The following is a 24219-nucleotide window of genomic DNA, read 5'->3' as shown; positions in this document are numbered from 1 at the left end:
TGTTCAGATTCTCCCTCCTGAACTTTCAGTTAATGATATGTCTGAAGGCTAAGCAATCTCAAGGAAAAATGATGCATTTATGTAGGCACAACATGTGGCATTTTCCCTGGCATTTTCCCTCCATGGGTTTGAAAGCCTTTGTGCCCATTATATTGAGGGTGCTTTGGAACTACATACATACAGCAAGTAATTTTCCTGTTTCTCCTCTGTTTGCTGTAGCTTAGGTAGCTATAAAATTGATGCCCTTTGATTCCTTGTTTACTTCACATTGAAATATCTAAGTGGTTGTTTTATGTGAGGCAGCCTTGATGTGGCATGCTATGGAGAACAGACATGCTGCTCTCTCCCTTACAAAGACTTTGCTATTGTTTTTTTCCTGGAGCTATAACTAAAAAACCCCCAAACTCATTTCAACACAAGTGCATTGTTGCTCTTTGTGTAAGAACCACCCCCTCTCTCCTCCCCTCCAACACGCTCACTAGGTTCGTTTCGATATCATGCAGTGGGACAATACCACAAAAAGCCCCAGATAGCCAAATTTAAATCTTAACAATTTCAAGTCATATCTCTCTGCCTCCAAATCAGGTTTCCAGCTTTTGGCCCAGCTTCCTTAGATATAGCTCATATTACTATTTCTATCCATTCCATTTCAAGTCACTTTCAATTGCACCAACATAGCTAGTGTTATAATTGAGTCATAATCCTGTCTCCAATGGCATAATTTCTGTATCATTAAGGCCATCTGGGGTTCCGATTAAAACACTGAACCTAAGATAGCTGCCAACATTTCAAAGCCATAAATAGGGATATTTAGCAGGGAAAATAAGGGTGAAGCTTTTAATTCCACTGAAATACTGTACTTTGGAGCCAAGGGAGCTTTTCCTGAGAGGAAGTAGCTTAAAAATTACAAATTGATGTCTGCTTGAAAATGAGAGACAGTAACATTTAAAACCACCTAGTTGCCTTATTTTCTAAGCACCGGTATTCACTCGCTTCTCTGTTATCATAATCACTATTCACTGCTTAAGCAGTTCTTTCCGTTCCCTGTTTTCTAATGGACGTAAATGGATGCAGCAGGGGCCATTGCAGCACATAAAGATACTTATGAAAAGTGCCACAACCCTTACTTGCATACATTTGAGCCCATTAACAGTCCTTTACAGAAGCTGCAGATGGCTGCACTTTCTCTGCAAGCAAAGCATGTTTGGCGTTAAAACAGAAAAATAGAATGCCACCGTTTGTAAGGGAGAATTTTTATCTTGACCTTTTTATTACCAGCAGAATGTCAGCGGATTGTTAAAGTGCTGTAAGAGCAATCAATGAAAGTGATTACCAAAACCTAAAATGAACTTTTATTCCCTCAGAACAGACCGAAAACCTACCCTCTTTTCCAAGTACTACCACAGTCTTTTGCAGGGCCTCTGATTTATACAACATGGTTGATAAACAACTGGACTTGAATTCCCAGTGGGTAAAGAGGGTTAACACAGTCCGTGAGAATGCTGAGCAGATGCAATGATGGGGTATTATTTCTCTATATTTCGACTGCTGCCAGAATATTGTATTCTGGGGTTCACACCTTATAGACAATGTTGAAAAATTGGGGGGATTTCGGAGGAGAATGACAAGAATGATTCAAGCCCTTGGAAACTCTTTAAAATGAAAGGCTGTGGGAGTGCCATCTATTTAGCTTATCAAAAAGAAGTATAAGAAGCCACTTGATCACAGATTGAGTGCATACGCAGGAAGAGGACACTGGATAGTACAAAACACCTTAAATAACAAACAGCTTTCCTTGGATGGGCAGTTAGGCTAAAAAACCCGAAGCGGAAATAAAGCATAAAGTTTTAATAGTGAAGTTAAATAACCACTGGAACAGACTACCAAGGTATGTAACATAATAGCCATTGCTTAAAATGGTCAAATCAAGATGGGATATATTGCTAAAATACATGTTCTATTTCAGTCACAAGTCACTGGGCTTGATATAGGAGTTGATGGATGAAATTATATGACCTGAATTATGCACAATTTAACCAAGATGATCAACATGATCTACTCTGTCTCTAAAACCTATGATAATGCATTTTTTCTTTTAATGGAATGCAAATGCAAACAAGAGTGCTGTCACTTTTCTATGTCCTCTCATTCATTTACAGAAGCAGCTTCTATAAGAAAAAATATTTTTAGCTTGACAACTCCATTCTCAGGAACAGTTGAGCCGAGCATGTAACTCCTGGCAAAACAAATAATAAAGCATTCAACAATGAGCAGGTTGTACTGCTAGAATGGCTGCAAATACCTAGCCCTGTAATGCTGCATATATTCTCCACTGTGTCTGTTGAATCCAATTTAAAATTATGCTGAAGAAAAGTTGTCTTTTGACTTCAGTAAAATAAACCCTTTTATTATTTCATTTCCTATTTTATATGCTAGTCCTTCATAGAAAACAGTACTGCTGGTTACTGTACTGGATGTCTCAGTTGTAGTTCACCTAGGATGGAATCACTCAGTCATGGGGTTACACAGCACTCTCTATAAGCAGCCATGAAGCAGGCTGTAATCTAAATTCAGGTTTTTTGATGTCCCATATGCATTCATAATCCCTCCTGGTCTCATAAGAAATGTTAAAAGAGCTTGTTCAAAATTCTTTATTTCATTCTCCTGGTTAGGTTTTATTCAGTATTAAAAAGGAAGAAAAGAATAAGGGCATGAGCTGAAGACGTTGTATATCTGAAGATTTTACCATTAGCTTTAAACAGAGATCAAACACATATGTTGTGATCTGAATCTGTTGAGCTGACCAGGGATGGATACATCAGATAACAGTAAAAAAAAGACCTGGGCTTTTATTCACACCTTACAATAAGACTGAACACCCATCGTTACTATAGCTCTACTCTAATCAAGATTTGACACATATAGGTCCCTAACTTTGCAATACTATAGTATCTGAGCATCTCCCAGGTATTTATGATTTGCTTTCAGAACACTCCTGTGTAGTCCAGTAGATGGGGAACTGAAGAAAATTGGGGTGGAGTCTAGACCTGAGCACAGATCTCCTGAAAACAAAGCTGAGCTTTCTTCCTACTTCACTACCTGAGTTTATTAAGGAGCAAAAATGCCAACATACAGTGAGAAAAAGTACTCCTGGGATATTTCCAACCAATCTGGAGGCAGGGGCTGAAAATATCATAGACAAGCCTATTAGTGTCAGGTTCCTCAAATGAATGTTGCAGTTCAAAAATATTACAACATGGAGATGAACTCGTGGCACTTAAGGATCCCTGAGCTCTTTGAAGTTATCCTAGAACTAATACAGATCTCATGTTAATTAATGAGAAAACCCATTTTGCTTAAAGCCTTGTTTGGCTGGGGACTGGAATGCTGATGGGATCAAGAATAGGCTACAGAGCCCTTCACCTCTAAGATTTTGGTTCATATCAAGCCTAGTCCAGAGATGACAGTTACGTTCATATAGGTGCTTGGCAGTCAGTCTGAAGTGAAAGGAGTACGAGTACAACTCCTAAATGACAAATTTCCCCATCATAAAAGAACACTTGATGGTAACCTCATCAGGAAGCAAAGCCATGAGTGATCATGCACAGTAATCCCACTGTCAACTTCAACACTAACAATGTTGATGAAACTTTTCCCCAAAGAAACAATTTTTAACATAAAGGACCTGAAACCATTTGCACCATCTCCTACATTAAAAATGGAATGAATGAACTTTCATCCTTTTACTGAACATGTGAACAGAAAGTTTATTTGAGGCATAATATAAGATTGAAATATATAATTTGGGCTAAACGGTGTTGGACTACACACTCAGAAGAGGCAATAAAAAAGAGCTGACTTTCTTATTTCATTTACATCTTTGTGCCAACTCTCTGGGCCTTGAGACCTGGAACTTAAGCAGGCTTGCATTTCCCACAGTAAAGCAAGTAGAAGGGTTAGAGCAAAGTAAGTACAGTCAGCCATGCCAGTATAGGCATTTTGGATGCTCCAAGTTGCTGCAAGTATAGACCAACAGCAAGTTACAATTTCTGGAGTAAAACAGGAGGCAACTGAGACTCTCAGTGGTGCCCATGGCAGACATTGTCTCCTGAATGTACACCTATGCTAACACTAATTGTGCAGCACCCCTGAATCATAAGCTGAACGTGGGCTGTGCCTGAAGGTACAGTTTAGCTCTTTAGGTCTGTTTCCATGGCCATGTTTGGGGCCTGAACTTTCCCACTATGGAGTGCTCCTGTCCCCACCACCTGGCTTAAGCCCCCTGGGCTGACAGGTGCATCCCACTGTAGTCTGGCACCAGCAGCAGCCTGCAAGACATGCTGGGCAGTCTGCGAGGCTTGTGACAAGTGGCAGGGTTTGGTCCTTTCTCCTATGGAGCTGGCCTAGTCAGACAGGGATGGAGGAAAGCTCCTGGGGCGTGGGGTTCCCCCCATCTAGGCAGACCCCAGCTTGGGGGGGCTTCATTCCTTCCTCCCACCTGTGGGTCAGTGCCAGAAACTCATGGGGGGGAGAGGGAGACAGGAATGTGCAGTCAGTCCTACTGGGGATGGTGGAAGAGAAGCCCCCACTGTGCAGGACCCCTACCTGGACAGGCCCAACTTGGGGAGAGCCCAGGGCCAGGATGTGGGGGGCACTGTTCCCTCTCTGGGCTGACAGGCACAGGGAGGATGCAGGCTAGGAAGCAGAGGCTTTGCTGTCTCAGCTCTGTGACAGCCGGGCAGGGCAGGGCTAGACCGGCACAGGTGGAGCAAAGTAGCACTGGCAGAGCGTAGCCCCACCTGCCCTCTGAGGGAGGGTTAGTGGGGATGCTGCAAAACCCCACAAGGGACTGTGACCTAACTTGAGTCAGATGGGGATCTAGGACAGAAGCTCAATAGACTGGTCTAACCTACACTGATTAAAACTGATACCAGTTCCATCCAAGGCTATCTTAAACTGGGTTCCACCATTCTGAAATTGGTCTATATGCACTGAACTTGTGTTCTGTTACAGGTTTAGACTAGTTTCTGATCACTTATACCGGCTTAAGTGTAATTTCTGTTCCTAGCCTGAGTGCCTGGTGATTTCCCTTTATAAAATTGCTACATGCCTAAGACAGGGCACAAAGTTCTAAAACCATAAAGCTTTTGGGAATACGTTTCTCAGTTTATAGATTGCAAAACCAAATTATAGTTATAATTGGTCCAAATGTTCCTTCTCAGCTGAAGCAAATCATATTGCTCTCCTTTCTCCAACCATGAATACAGTAATACAGCACAGCTACTCATTACCCTCATCATAACTAGAGGAGCACCTCTCAATTTAGTACTTAATATAATTATGGCATATTAAAAAGGTTTAGAAGACCAAATTCCTCCCTTCTCAGAGCAATTAACCCACCTTTCCTCAACACTGTCAACTGGAAACTGACCTGGATATTTAAAACTGAGGCCTTTCTTTTTTGTTTCTATTCATTGCGTAGAAAAGTCAGAGATCAGCTTGGAAACTTTTCAAATTCTATTTCTAAATTTAAAATGACATCTCCCAGAGATAACTACAGAATAAATTTAATAGCAATATTAAAGCCTCCTCATGTTGCTAAAAGATTTCAGTTCCAGAATGGCTAAGACAACTCTTGGAACCCCATTTTCATCTGTCTTAGTAAGGTTTCCCTTTTTTACATGAAGCAAGATTTCAGAGTTAGCTACATATGAAAAGGAGAATAATTGCCTCTGTATATTTTCAGTGTGTATAAATTGCTAACTGGGTGCATCTACACATGCTATTAATGTGCCTTTGGATTACTGTGTAGTAAAATAAAGCACAGGTAAGCTTTCCCTGAGAATACTTCTACATGTGCACCTTTCAGGAGCAAATTTGCTCCTGATGGGAGCAGATCAATGCAGGACTGCTCTTGCCCTGCTCTGCCCCCCTACAGCAGCCAGGGGGAGCTCCAGTGTTCCCTGGGTGCCAGCCCTTGGCTGGCAGAGGGCATAGGGGCCAGGCCTGGGCTCCCGGGGGTGGGGGGAGCTGTCTGGGTTCCCAGGTAGCTGTCTCCCAGCCCTGTACCCTGAACTGCATGGGGTAGGGGGCAGGGAGCTGTCTGGACTCCCTGGCAGCTGTCTCCCAGCCCTGCACCCCGGTCTGCACAGGGCAGGAAGCTGTTCCTGTTAGGGCATGGGGCTGGGAAGCAGCTGCTGGCAAGCCTGGACACCTCCCCACCCCATTCCCCTGCCACCTGCCCCATGCAGATTGAGGTACGGGGCTGGGAGTCAGCTTCCCAGGAACCCAGAGAGTTCCCCCAGCCCCTGCTGCCTTGGCTGACCGGAAGTAATTTGCTCCTGGTCAGCTGTCTGTCTACACATATGCTACTATGAAGTACCTAAGCCACAGTTAGTCTAGTACTTGTATCTACAGGCACTAGCAAACTGCATATTAGACTAATTTACTGTGCAGTAATTGCTATGCATGTATAGATGGTGATACTTTACTGCACATTAGATTAGTCTAATGTGCAGTAAAGTGGCTCATGTAGACACACATACTGTGTGGCATTTGTGTGATTGCCTTAAAGATACAAGGCTAAAAGCTGCTTGCATTGAAGTGAATGGAAAATCTCACACTGACTTCAATGGGGACAAGATTTTACACCTGTAAATCTGTTAGTTTCTGCACCACAGGAGAAAATGCAGATCCCTAACCCAGAACTTTCCTAGAAGCAGCCATTGTTTAAAGCTGTTAAATTCACAGCACTGAAAGGAACAACAAAAATGATGATTCCTCTGGAAGCAAAAATTAAGATATAACTCTGGTCCATGGTGTATGTGTATTTTCATAAATAAATGAAACATCAGTTCATAAGTTTTAAACTGCTATTAGAAGTACTGCTTTTACGTAGCATGAGGATGTCTACCATTAGGAATAAAATATTAAAGAAATGTTCTTATTGCAACTGCCCTTCAACAGTTAAGAAAATATTACCCATAATTAGCAGCCAACAGAAGAGCTTCTCTCTATTAAACTATACATCTTGTTGATAACAACAAGGCACATATTAATACAATGAAGTCACCTGACAACAGCTTTATAGCAGAGAACAACATATTGTACATTACTGGGAAGAGGACATTTAAAGTACTGTGGGGATTATTTTGGTCAAATTGCTTCTAAGTCACAGCCCATCAGTTGTATTTGCAGTGTTGCTCGCTTTCTTCTCATTTAGCCCATACCTACCTTTTGTACCCTCTTGTAGGTGTACATGGGCAGATTTAGAATTCTCAAAAGGAGAGTGCGGATGGTGTGGTGCATCATCACATATAAAACAACACACTTTTCTCCAGGGAAGAAGGAAGTAGAAGCTTTACTAATATGCAAGGGCTGAGAGCTATATTATTACGTTCAAGATCAAAGCACTAACCATTATAACTATTGGTATGTGCATTAATTTACTATACTATATATTATGTATAACATCACAACAAACTAAGCAAAAAATAATCCAAAGATGATTTTTTAGTCCTGTTGTCATTAAAATTAAATCCACATCTCTTTCAGATACATAAAAGAAATCTAGCTTTCTTAAGCATCTTGACAATTCATCCAATGCTTCATTGAAAGTTATTTCCATACCTGAATTGATGTTCACCTGAGTTAATGTTCTAAAATCAGTCTGTAGGGCTGTGAAACAGAACCTGCATTAAGAACGGAACCTAACAGACAGCAGAATTGCAGAAGAAAGGATAGTTTAAGTAGCAGAGCATCAAAAACATTAAAGGAGAGAGAGGGTTCTTAACACCTGTGAAACAAAGTTTAGAAGGAATCAGGTATGTTATAATGAGCCGTGAAGAAGTCAAGTGACTCCCACACTGCTACCTGAATAGAAAAGCAGCTGCATTTGGTTTGGTTTTAAATCGGTGGGGGGAGGGAACCAGAATTCAAAGGAGAGTGCAACTGAATTGCTGGACCCTCCTGGATCTTGCCCTGAAGATGTACCTTTTCTGAGAAAAGGAAAAACTGGAAGAGCTGCACCATCTCTCCTCATAAGCATTATTCAGTACTTTGCTAACACTGTTCGTTTGTTTTTATTATTAACATTAATTATTTATATTACAGCAGAATCAAGAATTCCCAACAGCGGCTGAGACTTTTGTTATGCTAAACCCTTCTATACACATAGCAAAAGGCAGTCCTTGCTCCACAGAACTTACAGGCTAAGCAGACAAAGTAGTCAAAGGCCTGGAGATGAAAGAGGCATGGAAAGCTGAACTGATATGCTTAGGATCATACACTTCCTGAGGGGCTGGGCCAGGAAGGTAACCCAGGTCTTTTAATTGCTTATCCACCACCATGCCACTTCTCAGGGCAAGGGACAGACATTCAAAAAGCCTGAGCCTGAATTGATTAAATCTTTGCAGGTTAGTCTAACCTGGCTAGGCTAAACTGGTTTGTAACTGGAGAGAGATCCCCTCTGGACTGAAGAAATGTAGGCACATGCAGTGGCTTGGGCTAGAAGTCGGGGGGCACTAGAGCAACCCTCCCTTCCTTTGAACAGTGCTGAGCTGAGGGAAGGTGTGGCCAGGCCCCAGCAGGATGCTCTGTTTAGGGAACAGTCCCCCCAGCAACCTCGCTGGTTAGTGAGGGAGCCATCAGGGATTTACATAGCATGTAGTTGCACAGCATTTATCAGTCCATCAGCAAAACATAAGAATCTCTCATTTCTTCAAGCTCTTCTTAAACAGCTTTTTCCAAGGAAGGAACAGAGGGACATTACCAGCTACCTATTGATTAGCTCCAAAAAGCCCTAAGCTCATACTGTCTTTGTCCCGTCTCCCACAGCATAGACATAGCCAGCATGTGGTATGCTAGTTAATGTTGAAAGGTGTCTGTGTAAGGCAGAGGGGACCGGGGAATCCCTGCTTGAGCAGGGAGTAATGGGGGGTGGGGAAACAGGAGGAAGCTAGGCAGATGCCCTGTACCTGCAGTCTCTGCCTGAGCTGCAGCCAGGGAATAGAGGGCCAGGGCCAGCCCTGGTGTGCTGGAGCAGAGTAGAGCCCTGCCCGGGGTTGCAAAGCATCTGGGATGCTGGAGAACTCTGTTAACTTAAACCTGATGTCTGACAGGCTCTTTACAGCAGAATCTTTTCCAAACCCCAGCAGAGCTCGCCAACCAGGAAGATCAGGCCCATTGCATCTACCCTGAGAATTTCTTCCTTCACAATACTGTATATTTTCCTTCCTTGGAAGTTTAAAACAAGGACTTGAATTCAATTCAAAGTAAATTGTGTTAGGTACCTGACACAGTTTTTCTTATGTGCTTGTACAGGCCTTTGACAAAGTAGGGTTGCAGTCCATGACTGGGCTTTTAAGAACTCCAGCAGTACAAATCAATAATGATAGCGTGGCCATCAGTTCCTTCTTGACTCTGAAGTTTAGACAGAATTTAGGGACTTTGCATGGTAGTATTAGGCAATAATATCTGTGCTTTTTACTCAGGAAGCTGAACTACAGGGCGCACCTGTGACAATTAAACCTCAAAAATGACCCCTGTTATATTCAGTCCAATCCATTTTCTGTCCCTTCTAAACCATAAGGAGCATAAAGATAGTGTAAATAGCCTCTCTGGGCGACACTGCACCAGGGACTTACACTAGGAGGAACACTAGTCCATTTTAAATAGAATCACAAATTTAAAGGTTATGCTTTTCACACCCCAAAAACTAATATACCTTTCTAGTCTGACAATAATAGAAAGGTAGTTTGAACATCTCTTACATTATTGCCTTGGTATGCTAATACTCTAAATAGAATGAGATGAATCTAGTGTTCAGGGAAAGCCTTTATAATCCAAGTAAGGATTTTCTCCTTTATGAAAAAAACCCCCCTGATGTTGTTCAAAGCTGAACTGTCTTTGACCCACATATGAAAGAATAGGCCACAGAATCAAAGCAGTGCCTTTAATCCAGATGGTTTTTTTCCATACTAAGGTAGAAAGGGGGGAAAAGGGTTGTAGTATCAGCAACAGACAGACTTGCAAAATTCTGGGGGGTTTCTTTTAAAGCAACATGGCAAGAGGAAGCTGAGGGATTCATCTTATAAAATGGAAATCTACTCTATTTGTATCTTTGCCAGAAGGTTATCAAAATGAACCCACTGGTCCAGTATTAATTTCAGTGGTGATTTCATATCATACTTGGAGGGATTTCATGGATCATCTAGCAGTCTTTCCTCGGTGAATTGCACAACATTTGATAAGATGTTAAAAAGCGCTGGTGATATCTCACAGCTTTAGAAAAAAATATTCTTCCCCAGTGCTGCAAACTAAAAAATCAAGTATGATACAGGCCAGGCAATTTCAAGAGAGGGTGAAGCTGTTCTTTTTATTCTGCCAAGATGATCCACAGTGACTGCTACCCACGCCATGTAGTACATCAGCATTCTGCACGTCTCGTGAATGAGACGGGTAACCTGTCTACAATATTTTGAGGAGTCTAGAATTTTGTATCATTACAATCAGAAAGAACAGCAAATCACTTGAATAGTTGCAATTCTGGCTTATGGCTTTTTCTTTTACTGGTACCAAGGGAAACAACTAAAAGTCATAACATTCTTATTGAATTGGGAGGGGAAAAAAAGCAAGTACCTGAAAATGGTGCTACATTAGTGGAGGGGTAAAAATATTTTTAGATTTATTTTGATTCTTGCTTTGAGAAATACAGAGCTAATCACATTCAAAGAATTGGTGTATGCTGTTAATAAGCATTTTTCATAAGCTGATGGTTGTCTTAGAACCAAATCTAAAATGAAAGATTCCTTTGGAACAGAAGCTATACAGATTTACTGTCCGTAGCAAGGAGTCTTAACTGAAGAAGAGTTAACTGCAGACAGAGTCAGATCCTATTTCACCTGTTGAGCATGTAAGTGCACTTAAGCGCCTGAACAAGACTCTATTCCACCCTGCCCAAATCTCTGAAAAAAGCTTTAGGGGTGCATACAAACATTCAGGTAGGTTAGGGGGAGGTGAGATCATATTAAAAACGACCACTTAATCTAACTTAGCTGGCTCACGTGTAGACCTTACACTAGCTCCCTAGTTAGGTCAATGTAAGTGCAAACTGTATAGAAGTTCCAGGAAGGTTAGATTGGTTAAAAAATGGCTGACCTGATCTAATTTAACTATACCTTGAATGTGCACTAAGTTAGATTGGGTATGGGTCGAACGATCTAACTGAACTTCTGTACACGTTCAGAGTACAGCCGACAACCTCCCCCACCACAGACCTGCCAGCCCACCACACCCCCCCTGATCCCGCAAGCTGCTCCTAGTGCTGGTCTTACCAGCATTTGCTGGTGCCAGGAGCTGACTGAAGTAAGTCAGTGGGAGGGAGGGTGAGTGGGATCGAGGGGGCTGGCTTGCGGGGGTGGTAGTTTGTTTGGGGGGGGGGTTGGGGGTTAAAAATAGCCCCTGGTCAGGGAAGGAAGACAGCCTCCTCTGATCCCACCAAACACCCCCACAGAGCTGCCAGCCCCATAATCCCCCCATCCCTCCCCTACCCTGATTTACTTCAGTCAAGCTCCCCGGGACCAGCGAACACAAGTAAGTCAGCCCTGGGAGCAGTTTGAGGGATTGGGGGCAGTTTGGTGGCATCAGGGGATGAGGGGGCCTATGGGATTTGGCAGGATTGGAGAGCCCCCCCGATCCCGGCAGCCCCCACTCTGATCCCCCAACACCCTTCCAGACTCCGTTAGCCCCCTCCACAATTCCCACAACCCCTACATGGACCCTGCTAGCACCCCCCCAAATACCCCCAAGCCTCCCCAACAGATCCAGCTAGCCCCCCGATCCCTCTAAGTATCCCCCCCATAACCTCCCCATGCTGCCTGCCCCTCACCCTACCCCAATTCATAGATGCTAGGGTTGGAAGGAACCTCAACAGATCATCAAGTCCGACTCCCTGCCTGGGCAGGATCAGATGACCCCAGCCAGATGCCTATCAAGTCTTCTCTTAAAGGCCCCCATTGTAGGGGAGAGCACCACCTCCCTTGGAAACCCATTCCAAATTCTGGCCATCCTTACCGTGAAGAAGTTCTTCCTGGTATCTAGTCTAAATCTGCTCTCTGTCAATTTGTGACCATTGTTCCTTGTTACCCCAAGAGACGCCCTGGTGAACAGAGCATCTCCGGTTCCTTGTTGCGCCCCTGTAACAAATTTGTAGGGGGCCACAAGATCACCTCTCAGCCTTCTCTTGCGGAGGCTGAAGAGGTTCAGGTCCCTCAGTCACTCCTCATAGGGCTTTTACTGTAAGCCCCTAACCATATGAGTGGCCCTCTCTGGACCCTCTCAAGGTTATCCACATTCTTCTTAAAGTACAGCGCCCAAAACTGGATGCAGTACTCCAACTGCGGTCTGACCAATGCCACATAGAGGGGAAGTATCACCTCCTTGATTCTATTTGTCATGCATCTGCTAATGCATGATAAAGTGCGGTTAGCTTTGCTGATGATTTCATCACACTGACAACTCATGTTCATCTTGGAGTCCACTATGACTCCAAGATCCCTTTCCGCTTCTGTGCTGCTGAGAGTCATTTCCCAGTCAGTAGGTGTGCTGGATATTTTTATGCCCTAGGTGCAGCACTCTGCATTTGTCCTTGTTGAACTGCATCCTATTGTGCTCTGCCCACTTTTCCAACCTGTTCAGGTCTGCCTGCAATTGTTCCCTACCCTCTGATGTGTTCACTTCACCCCACAATTTAGTATCATCCGCAAACCTGGACAGAGTGCACTTCACACCCACATCCAAGTCACTGATGAAGACACTGAAGAGTCCAAGAACCAAGCCCTGCGGGACCCCACTGCCCACATCCTTCCATGTCGATTCCCCTTAGTTCAAGCTCCTGGTACCTATCTAACTGCTGAGTTAGACTGGGGAGGTAGGGCATTTTTAACTTGATCTAACCCCCCCAAACTTCTTGCTGTAATGTTTGTACAAAACCTAACACAAAAGGTGTGGGGCCCTCCTTCTCCTCACTGCTTTTTTATGACTCAGTCTTAACGGCTAGAAGATGGCATGCTCCAAGGACTGTCAGAACATGAAGGGAATGGAATAGAATCACATTTAGGTGCCTGAGTCCACTTAAGCTATTCTACCTGTTACGCATCTATGCATAAGGCATTGGATGAGAATTCATGAAGATTTAACTTCATTCCCAGCTTTGCAGCAAACTTTCTGTGTGATCCAAGGCAAGCCATGCAATAGAGGCAAAGGCCTCTGTTCTCTATCATCCTGTATCCCACCTTTATCTAACTGTTTAGACTGTACTTTGGGACTGAGATTGTTTGTTACTCTCTATATAACCCTATGCTACTACAATAGGGCCTGCATTTCAGCTGTGGTTTCTAAGTATTTGCAGAGTACAATTACTACTGGCATTACATTCTTTCTTTGAGGGCAATTTTATACTGAATGTGCCTGATTTTTCTTGTTTTACCAATGAATTCTAAGCTCCCTAAGTGAACTGGGGAAAGTCCCTACTAATTAAGGAGTTGTAATATCTCCAATCTAAATACTCCCTTTGCAGGGCTTACTGCAATGGGTTTTTATTCAACCAATAATGCAGATACTGTATCATGCAAATGGAAACTAATTCGCCAAGACACCACAAAACTGGCATTGCCCTTGAGTGGATTTACATAAGGCCCAAGCTTGGCTGCGAGTATAACAAAGCATCTTCATACACAGTAAGGAGGCTGCCTAAACCAGCACAATAAAGATTATTGATCTTGACTCGTAGCCAAAATCTCCTCCATCACAAGAGATTTTTATATCTCAGAGAGGAAAGCCTACGTATAAACAACCAGTGTCCATTAAGGTGCTGAACCTTACATATTCTATTTAGAACTAAAATAAATTGATACAAATCCCAAATCAAGACATTTGTATGTGTCAGTTTCAGCCCAGAGCAAAGTTTGGTTTCCAAGTTATAAATCCTTCCAGCCAAAAGGAATACAATGGAAATGTCGATACAAGCCCAGCTATCATTATGCCGACACAATACAACAAAATCTGAGATTTCAGACCGTTCCAAAGGGAAAGCTCTGCCTCCTGAACAATGGGTACACACTCCACTATCTCTCCACCCCTGGTTCCAAATTAAAGAAACAGCCTGGCAATTCTGGCTCAGAAATAGCCTTCTGCCTTTGGGATGGCCTAAAGCCATGCAGAGGCAACATAACAAACGTGCCAGTCATCTGCTACAAATTCTGCAGAACATTCCTTTTCAATCGCTCAGTTTCCTTATGCTACAGATGCATGCATTCCTGGTATCAGAAGCCTAACACAAGTGTAATAATAGGCCTCTAGATGGTATGCAGGCATTACTGATAGAAAGTCTTAGTTTCTGAACCCACCAGTAATGAAGCAGTCTGAATCTGGATGTGCTACTGCAGGATTTATTTTTTGTTTGTTTATCTTCTCCCCTGGAAGCTTAGGAGGGTGGGAAAATCATTACATCCATGGATCATTTTTGCTCCAGCCATCTGCAAAGCAGCAATGGATGGAGATGTTTGAAATGGTCTCATCAGAGCTACTACTATATTAGAATGCTGGCTTGAAATTTGCAGTGGGTTAAAACATGCTGTGCCTAATTAGTGTCAAAGCAGCAGAAGATGGGCAGTAAACACTGCAGTCAGAAAAAAACGTGCTTCCAGAAAATTAAATGATCCATGCAGACTTGGGAATATGAATTAGGAATGCTTAGAAAGCAGAAATCAAGATGGCAAGAAAGCAGCCTTCAGTGCCATGTGGGGAAATTTTGTTTGCTTTCTGTGGAAATCTCCTTTGACGCTCATCCTCCATTGCAACAAACCATGTGCGGGAAGATCTGGAGGCACCACTTCTTTGCCCTCGGAAGAGACACCACAGCTGCTCGAAGGGTATATTTTTAGCCATACCATCCTGAGCCAGGATTGTTTTTTTCATACTTCCATACAAGTGGCGTGGCCAGAAAGAGCATATTGATGGGTGGGGCTGAGGTGAGGTTAGAGCCTGGTATTTAAATGCAAACCTATGAATTTCAATTAGGGGCCCAAAACCACCTCAGCTCTGCCTCCAGTAATTCTTTGCAGCCACTTGCTCAACAGCAGAAAGCACGTACTCTGGGAAGCACAGTGCCAATGCCAGCTTGGGTAGTCTAGAGAGCACCAGACACATAAAGAAGGGTAGCTAAAGGCTGAGACATGCTGCTAAAAGAGGTCACTGTAATTCCTTGGCAAATGTGTTTGGCATTCTGACTGTCTGCTACCATTTCCTCAACTGCATCTCGTTCCCTTTCACACTCATCTTACCAACCACACAGTGAAGTCATGAGGATCTGCATTTCCAATTGAGTGAAGTCCGTGCTAAATCATCTAAGGCAGAGAGGCCATACTAAGAAAGAAACCCCATGGTAGCCCTCCTGCCCTTAAACAAGTCAGCCATCAACTGAAGAGCATACGGTTCCTATGCAAGCTTTCTACTAGCTTAGTGAATCAGAAGCAAGTAACCACTAGGCATAGCCTACTTGGGGGAAGCTTAATATGTGCTACCATCCAGCTCCTGTTCCCAAGTTATGCAGGATCCAGCCTGAAAAGAATGATGGCCTGGTACAGTGGCAGCTGAAGTCAAGAGGAATCTTTACTGACCTTGGACACCAATGCTTTTTTTTTTTTAGCTATTAATTTGGATAAAGTCTAAATTTGATGTTTTGTCAAATTGGCCTAATATAAAATGATCGTGACCAACTTCTGCCCTGATATGCATGTACTTTTGAATTGTATTAGGAGACAGAATGCATCATTAGCCTAAAGGTATGGCAGATTCTAAATCACAAAACTTTTTCAAAATTTTTCAGGCAGAGACTCATATTTTCCAATGCTCTGTCTAATAAGCTACATTATTAGACACATAGCCCAGTAATAGAAACTGAAGTTCTGATCATACAACCCTACCTCCCACTCACCTGATGATTCAATATTGTGATAAAGAATATGGAAATTAAATTTAAGGACCATAAAAAGAATATAGAAAAATATCATTCAACTTGTACAACCCTCATTGATTAAAATTATTTTTAAAACATTTACACAGAAGTAGGGCACCTATTAAGGTGCCTTCCTCTTCTCTTGAATCAGTCAAAATTTGTCCCTGTCACCCAAGTTTCATCCTCGTGGGCCAACAGGATAACAGGCTCAAGTACACACCTCATGGAGTACCCTTCAAATCCTATAACATTTCTGACACAGATCAAATATTACCCTCCTCTTCTATATTCCTCCCTCACCAACAGCTACAAGTGTGGTTGCCATCACTTGCCTGTTCCCCATGTAGTATGCAACAGCCACCAACACTTCCCCAGAGACACCAGGGGAAACTAGGTCTAACTTCTTCAGGTCTGGGTGAGAAAAATCCTATGGCATACAACAGAGAAAAGCTCTCCCCAGTGCCTACTTCCCTCATTCCCTGGACACAATGCCTTAGGTTTTGGCCTGGGGCAGGGCAGGGAAAAAGATGGCAAATGAGGAAGACATCCTGTGTAATCACCATTCTTCTGTATATGGACCTCTACTGCCCTGTCTGCTGCCTTGTGAACAGGGGGAAATACATGGGTCAGAGTATTACAGTGGTATTGGGTAAAGGGAATGCATTAATGGTTAGAGATAGGCTAGTTAGATTATGGCACTTGTAGTCTTCAAAGCCTCTTACGTACACTGGCCCTGATCCTGCAAGCCTTTAAGCAGGTTTACCAGTACCTCACTTGGAGTAATACCATGTTTCAGTATTAAACATGGGCTTAAGCATTTACAGTAGAACCTTTGTAAGCTTTTATACAGGGACTTATGTGGCTTCTGCTGCAGTAGGATATGACCACTAACGAGGTTAGCAGTTATTCTCCCCATTTTACAGATGGGTGACTGATATCAATGATGACAGTTCCATGAATGTTTTTATCATGTTACAAGAAATGTCTCAAAATGGGCCCTGTATCTGCCAGACACAATGCATTTTTAAAAACAGAAGTATGCAACCCTAAAAGTCTTGCAATTCCTTAGGCTAAATCTGACAGCCTGCTTAAATTCACCTTTGGCTGTAGTATAAATGTGCTGGGAGTGCCTGCTTGATTAGTTTGTGGCGAAAGACTTGAGTTATTCTGACATTCTGCCACTTCCACCAATACATCCCAAACTGCAACAAACTCGCTTAAGAATAGCAGTATGTTCTATATACATTTGTTCCCAAAAGCCTTTTCAGAAAGCATTAGTAAATTCAGCCACTAAGTATTTCAGGCCTGAAAGATTTGTTATTATTTCACTAGTATGGTATCAGTACAGGAAAACCCTTGTATACAGCATCATACATATAGATTTGTATAATGTGTGCAGCCACCTATGTCATGAAACAAAAAGATATTAAGAACCTAATTTAAAATAACAAGCTACTCTAACACCTCATCTATACGGTTAATTCATTCCAAGAGAAAACAATTCCTTTTTTTTTTTTTTTTTTTAGAAAGACAGAAGTGACATCTAAAACGAGTACACATTTTACTTGCAGCACAAACACAGCTTTTCCTAGAAAATACTATGATAAATGTGATCTGGATAAAGAGGAAAATTCCATGGCATCTTGCTTATATAAACAAAGCCACCGTGGGGTATTAACTACAAGCCAATTGTATCCCCTATTATATGACAGTAAGCAAAAGCAAATGCATGTAACAGTGCAGTCAGTTGGAATCACACTTCAAAACAAAGCAAAACAAAACACAGGGCAGTTCTGCAATGACTGTGTCCTTAAGCGAGGTTCCAAGGTTTTAACAAGATTGTTTTAGTTTGGTGGGGGGTTTTGTATATCCTACTCAGGAAAAATTCTTAGTGATTGTAGCAAGGATCTTTGTGCGAGTAAGAGATGACATTTCAGATTCCTTTTTTTGTTGGTGCTCTGCAGGAAATGAGATCTCGATATTGCCAAATGGTTTCTTGGAAGCATGGCTTTCAATTGCAAGCATGGAACTACGGAATTTGGGGTTTTTTCTTTTCTTTTTTAGATAGCAGCGGATCCATGTTGTTAAGGATGAGCGACAGAAAGATCCACGGAAAATCAAATGAAACACTCAAGACAATGGCATCATAAAACAAATATTGCTGCATTTCTGATTCACTGAGGAATGGACATATGCTGGCTCTTAATGTGCCATCTACCTGGATGCTAGTATTATTGTTTGTTAGAACTGCAATTTATATAATTTCACATGTGTCCAAGTAATGTTGCTCAGGCTTCTTTTCAAATATATTTCATTTTCTATGTTATGAGGAGTGTCCATGTTTCCACAGAAATAGGTATGAGTAAATCCTGGACAGCCTGTTATATGTGGATGTATTTCTGAGAAAAAGAATTCTGCATGCGATGCCGAGTTCACACTTATTTCACTGCTAGATTGGCAGAAATTAGCTAGTACTACTCTTTCAATGTAAGGCTAAAAGAGGCAGCCTTCCATAGCCAGGGTGTAGTTCAAGGGGAGAAGGAAGGAATGCCCCATTCACAAAGGACCAGCAATCGCAGTTTATCTGAAATACACAAACACAGATCTGCTGTAAGCAGAAAAGATGCCTTACCTTCTCAAGGTGCAATCAACTACAGTTCAGACATCCAGTCCCCCAGTCGCAAATGAGCAGTGAAGCAAATTTCCCATTTCCTACTCCTTGCTGACCGCTGTCTTCACCGTAGTAAAAAGTTCCTCCACAATGGGTCTGACATGATGATGCCCAGCTCAGTCGTGGTTGCGAAGATCCCTCCCTCTGTATCCCCTCAGCTTTTATATTTGGAGAGACTTGTGCGGGCCAGAGACTGTCCTCCTCCTCTGAACTGTCAGCCTCTCCAAGTGCTTGCCATGCGCTGCTCAATACCTTGTGGCTTTGCCCTGTCACTTGCAAGCAGCAGCTGCCTTTTTACAGCAGTTGTTGCTTTCCTTGCCTGAACTCCTTCAGTCAAAATACTCTGGCTATTTATGCATTGGCTGGCTTGTGAAGCTGTTCCCTTCTTGTTTCTATTTCTAGGGAAGGCAGCCGCAAAGAAACCCTGGTGAGGAGGAGAAAGGCATTTACATCAGAAAGCTGTACAGCTGTTGGAGGGAGTCTGCAGCAGGAAATACCAGAAGACTTATCCAACCACATTAGGAGGGGAAAAAAAAGGAAGCATGTAAAATCTGGGCAGGATCATCAAATACTGGATTGGATTGAAATCGTGTCTGACTGACTTCTGCAGATCAACATGGGCAAGTCACTTGATGTGAAAACAAAACAAGACAGTGGGGCAGAGCAATGGACAACACAGCAGTGCTTCCCCAGGACAGCCCTAGGCTTACCCTCAGAAAGAAGACCCTTTAACAAACCTATGCCTTTCATCTTCCCTTTCTTCCCCCACAGTCTGTCTGTTTCTTTCTCTCAGACCTTTAAACGCTGAAGAACTGAAAATGGGAGCAGGCTGAGGCAAACAAGGGACATGCTACCCCCTATTGGACAGCTCATTTCTGAAAGATGCATTACATTGAAATCAAGTTGAAAGGCAGTGGAGAAGAAAAGGGAAGGCAATATGAAAAGGAGCTAATGGATGTGGGAGGTGTTCTGAATACAGGACCTCTGTGCAGCATCCCAGAAAACTGGTAAAATCACACTATTAAGTCCAGAGCTGTTCCCTGAGGATATGTGGTACATAGCTCACGTAGAATGAACAGGAGTGGTCACAGCATGGCCATCCCTCTTCTGTGTGTAGCTCTGAATCAGCAAAGCATTTAAGCAAATGTTCAACTTTAGGCAGGTGAGTAACTCCGTCCATCCTGTAAGTGGCAGTGCTCGCATGTTTAAAGTGTGCCTTTACATGCTTAGCTGGGTCAGGTCCAAAATGCAGAAGAAGCTTCCTGGGGTCTACAAAATCATTTAACTGAAGCTGCTTAACTTGTAAGTTAGTGTAAATTTACTAATAGTAAGCCCTACAAATTTTCAGATACCAGTAGCATAACTCAGACACAGCAAGCAGAGTGCCAGTCCTGGGCACTGATTTAGAAGAAGTGCCAGAATGGCAGCCCCCAAAAAGGCCATGTGACAACAGCAGCAGCCAGGGTATAAGGAGCTTGCACTGTAGCATGGGGGCTTACAACCCCCCCACCCTACTCCCACCCCACCCCTGCTCTTTAGCGCTTGGCCTCCCCCTTCACCCCTTCAGTGCTCAGCAACTTCTCTGCCCAGGATGCTGGACCCACTACTTATGCTTCTGTCAGACATAGTTTTCCTTGCAGAACTGATAAAGGACTGACTCATGCAACATTTTGCTCATTTTCTTGATCAGTCTCATGCCCCATGCATCTGACACCTGTGACACAATGCCTCAAGATACATACTTGAATTTTTTACTGTAGCTGTCTTACAAGCAATATCCAGGCACATATATTCAGCCCCTGCACTCTCCTATTTGGAGCAGACATAGAAAACACAAAAATCACTGTTATGTCAAGGATAAACCACTACCCTCCTTCAGGCATACAGAAGACTCAAGCCACAGAGTAGTATGACAGCTCTATCATCATGGCCTGCTGATCAAATAACCCATCTGCTCATAGACATTCATATTTTTCTATATGGGTAAGGAGTGGAAGATATGGTGAAATGCTATGATCATGCTTAGAGTGCATCCATAATTACAGTTCCCTTCCTATCCATCCTGCAAGTCACCCTGTCTTCTTGACAACGGAGCAGAAACAAAAGAATATCAGTGAAAGTCTGAAGGAGAAGCAGACAGACCTCCATGCAAGCATTATTTACAAACCTACTCTGCAGCCCTGGTAGTGACAAAGAAATCATTTTTCTTTTCAGCATTTGCAGTCTCTAAATTATGTACAAGAGATTTTTTTTTTTACTGGTAAATTGCTTCTTCCATTCTGATTGCTCACTTATCCTAGAAGACAGCTTTTTGTTCTGAAGGACTGTTAACATCTTCCACTGAGATGATGTCCCAAGTCATGATTTTGTTGGACATTAGAAGACAAAAACCAAACTCAGAGCTGGAGGCATTCTCTCACTTTCCCAGTCCTTGGCCCATTCACGTAATGCTAAATGGAACTGGAGCTACCATACGTACCTCAGATATGTGTGCCTCACACTAAGATGCAAGGGATCACCTGAGTCCTTTGCTGATGGAGGGCTAGATTTTGATTTGGCTTATGGACCTATAGAGAGGACTGAGGCAAAGTAAGACCCTCATTTACACCTATATAGGCCACCTAGATCTCAATGTAATTGTGAGCTCAATCCTATAACTTTTATACAGTGCTTATTACAGTGAATTCAAACAGGACATACAGCAATAAGCCCTATTCCCAACAGCATTTGCATGCTCTAACCCCATGATGACTGGGGCTGGGATGGCGGGGTGGGGGGAATCCACTCCTTCTAGGAGTGAAGGACAATTCAGACTATTTTAACTAATTTCTGGCAGTCTTTGTAAAAGCCAGAATTGTGTACTGCTTGTACTGACTCTTTTTTTTTTTCTCACTGCCAGTTCCTTATTTTTTTCTTCTGCTGCATCAGACAGTGGATCTTGTCACTGTAAGATGAACACGGTCCTTTCCATCAGTATCACTGTATATTAGCAGGCCTTACCTAATTCTGTCAGAACAATTATTTCTTCTTGCTAATAAGCAAGAAGCATGTACCAAAGTAGTACCCTCCTGCATATCTATGCAAAACTCAATGCACATTGGGCCTTAGAAATACAAGCAAATAAATTAATGAATAATACAATATACAACTGCATATGACCACTGACTGCAGACACATATAGCAATAGTCATTTAAGGTCTGATCTTTTACCTCTTAGACTCAAAGACAAATTTTCCACCAACTTCAATGAGTGTAAGATTGAGCCCTGAGGTTTAGATAGCAGTTTTGTATACTGTACTAGGAATGCAGAAAACACATCTAAAATGGAACCTTATAAGGAATGAAATAGACCTTTGTCATTATATTATCCCTCCCATTCTAGGATTTACATAAATGAAATAACACCTGCAATCCTAAAGACAGGTAGTTACTATTTTATGTGCAGATGTAACAGTGGATGAAAGTGTATTTCTGCCAATAAAAAAACAAAAAAACAGACTTTCTGCCAGCTCTCCATTGTTTAGGACAGTTTTCTTTCCTGCTACATATTTCATCATCATCTATGAAAGAGAGTAAGTAGATTAGGGGTCAAATCCTGGGCCCACTAAAGTCAATGAAGGCTTTGACCTCAGCAGAGACAAGAATTCACCCATACTTTCTAAGAGAGAGGTAGTTGTGCTAGTCTGAAGTAAGGCAGAAGGCATGGCAGGGTGGCACCTTACAGAATACCTCTTTGAATTAATCTATAATATGCTACCCTGCCCATATTTTCTAAAGTACTGCATATCATTCAGTATAGATGGGGATACACTGGCTAACAGTTTATCAAGCTTCTCAGGCAAGTTTTACTATTTTGCATTCTTCTAGGATACCACAGCAAGGCTTGTAGCAATACCCAAGCTAACTAGTTTAAAGCTAGCTCTGAGGCTATAAACAGATGTCACAATTGTCCCAGGATGAAATGGAATGGACAAAATACAATCATATTTCCTTGTCTATTGTCTTAGGATAAATCCTAAAAAGATGCATAGGGTAAGCAGTACTAATAGTTTATCTGGAAACTTCACAAGCAGCACATCTACATGTGCAATTAATTCAAAGCAATAAACTCTGGTACATATTGTGCCAGAGTTTATTGCTCCCGAGTGCTGCATTTGAATGTGTGCCCAGGACCACAGCATGTTGAGCTGAGTCAGAGCATCCCTGGCTGGCTGGGGAATCAGGGGGATCAGTCTGCCAGCCTCAGGCTGCTTCAACCCAGCTCAATGCATTACAGAAGGGCTTGCTGGGACACAAGGATGCTCTAGTGTGGGGCTCACCAGCAGGCAGCTCCCTACACTGAAGCACCCTTGTGCCCCAGCCAGCTCGGTAAGCATCTACACATGTGCTGCTTACTAACAATCTCCACTGTAGGATAGCACTTGTAAATACTGTGGTGGAGTTTATTAGTTTACTGCAACCTAATAGGGGCACATGTGTAGACAATGAAATGTTTATTAAAGAGCTAATTAAACAGCTCCACAGTAAATGTCTCTTGTAGATGTGCCTAGCATGTGTTTGAATAGGTATCCCAGGATTGCATCACTGAATCAAGGAGAGAAGAGTGGCAGGCAGTGTATTCAGCCACTCCCTAAACCCTAATTAAAAAGGTGATGTGTGTACACGCTAATCCTGGGATATTTCTATTCCGAGATTAGCACAGGCACAACTTTTCAAGGGGCAGATACAATGTCTGTTCCTAGCCTGATAGGTCTATTCCTACTACTGTGTAAGCCTACCCTTATACAATGCTCTAGAATAGTGGTTTTTAACCTTTTTTCATTTGCGGATCCCTAAAATATTTTGATTGGAGGTGCAGATGCCTCTGAATTGTAAGTGTGGGTATTCAAATACTTTTGTTTAATCATAATCATCTTTTGTGGACCCATTAGACTTAAGTCTGTGGAACCCCAGGGGTCTCCGGACCACAGGTTGAAAGCCACTGCTCTAGAAGATTAATGTACTGAGCAGCAGTGCCTGGAAGTCCGCTCTGAGTTTACCTAGCCTTTGAAAGACTTCCACCCAGATCCCCTCCGGCAACATTTGATATCAGATGTGTGAATTCAGCAAAGGAGACACCTGTAATACTTACACTGTCACTATAATAATATTAGCCCTTTTACAAGATTAATCTCTATCACAAGAAGGCTTGTGAAGTAGCTGAATTATAGGAATACCTTGATCTCTTCAGTTTTATAGACCAGAATGATGATAACAAGAGAACAGAATGTGCCCTGACAGTGGAATCTGAGTGATTTGCTTCTGCCACCATCACTCCTAACATGCAGCTTCTTTCCATAAATAACCCTTATCATATATATATATTTACAGGTCTGATAAGCAAACCACTTTACAAGTATTGTTTAATTGCTAATATGAAATCTATTCTCACAGAAGCCCCCTTAGGTGTCTAATAATGCATCATTACCCATTTTGATGAGCAGAAAAGTGAGCTCTCCTGTGCTTAAACAGGCAGACCATTCATTTCTCTCAC

At 42.5% G+C, this 24219-nt stretch overlaps 1 protein-coding gene across 1 annotated transcript in view; it reads right to left on the bottom strand.

Moving 5' to 3' along the window:
• Nucleotides 1–19145, bottom strand: part of OSBPL5 (oxysterol binding protein like 5) — a 230029-nt gene extending 210884 nt beyond the window's left edge. The window contains exon 1 of the mRNA XM_006022021.3: nucleotides 18648–19145. The gene's annotated coding sequence lies outside the window, so the exon portion shown is untranslated. The remainder of the gene's footprint in view (nucleotides 1–18647) is intronic.
• Between the last annotated feature and the right edge of the window lie 5074 nt (nucleotides 19146–24219).

Source organism: Alligator sinensis, unplaced genomic scaffold, assembly GCF_000455745.1.
Source record: "Alligator sinensis unplaced genomic scaffold, ASM45574v1 scaffold983_1, whole genome shotgun sequence".
Lineage (NCBI taxonomy): Eukaryota > Metazoa > Chordata > Crocodylia > Alligatoridae > Alligator > Alligator sinensis.
The sequence above is the reverse complement of the archived record's forward strand: the minus strand, read 5'-3'. Positions and strand labels throughout refer to the sequence as shown.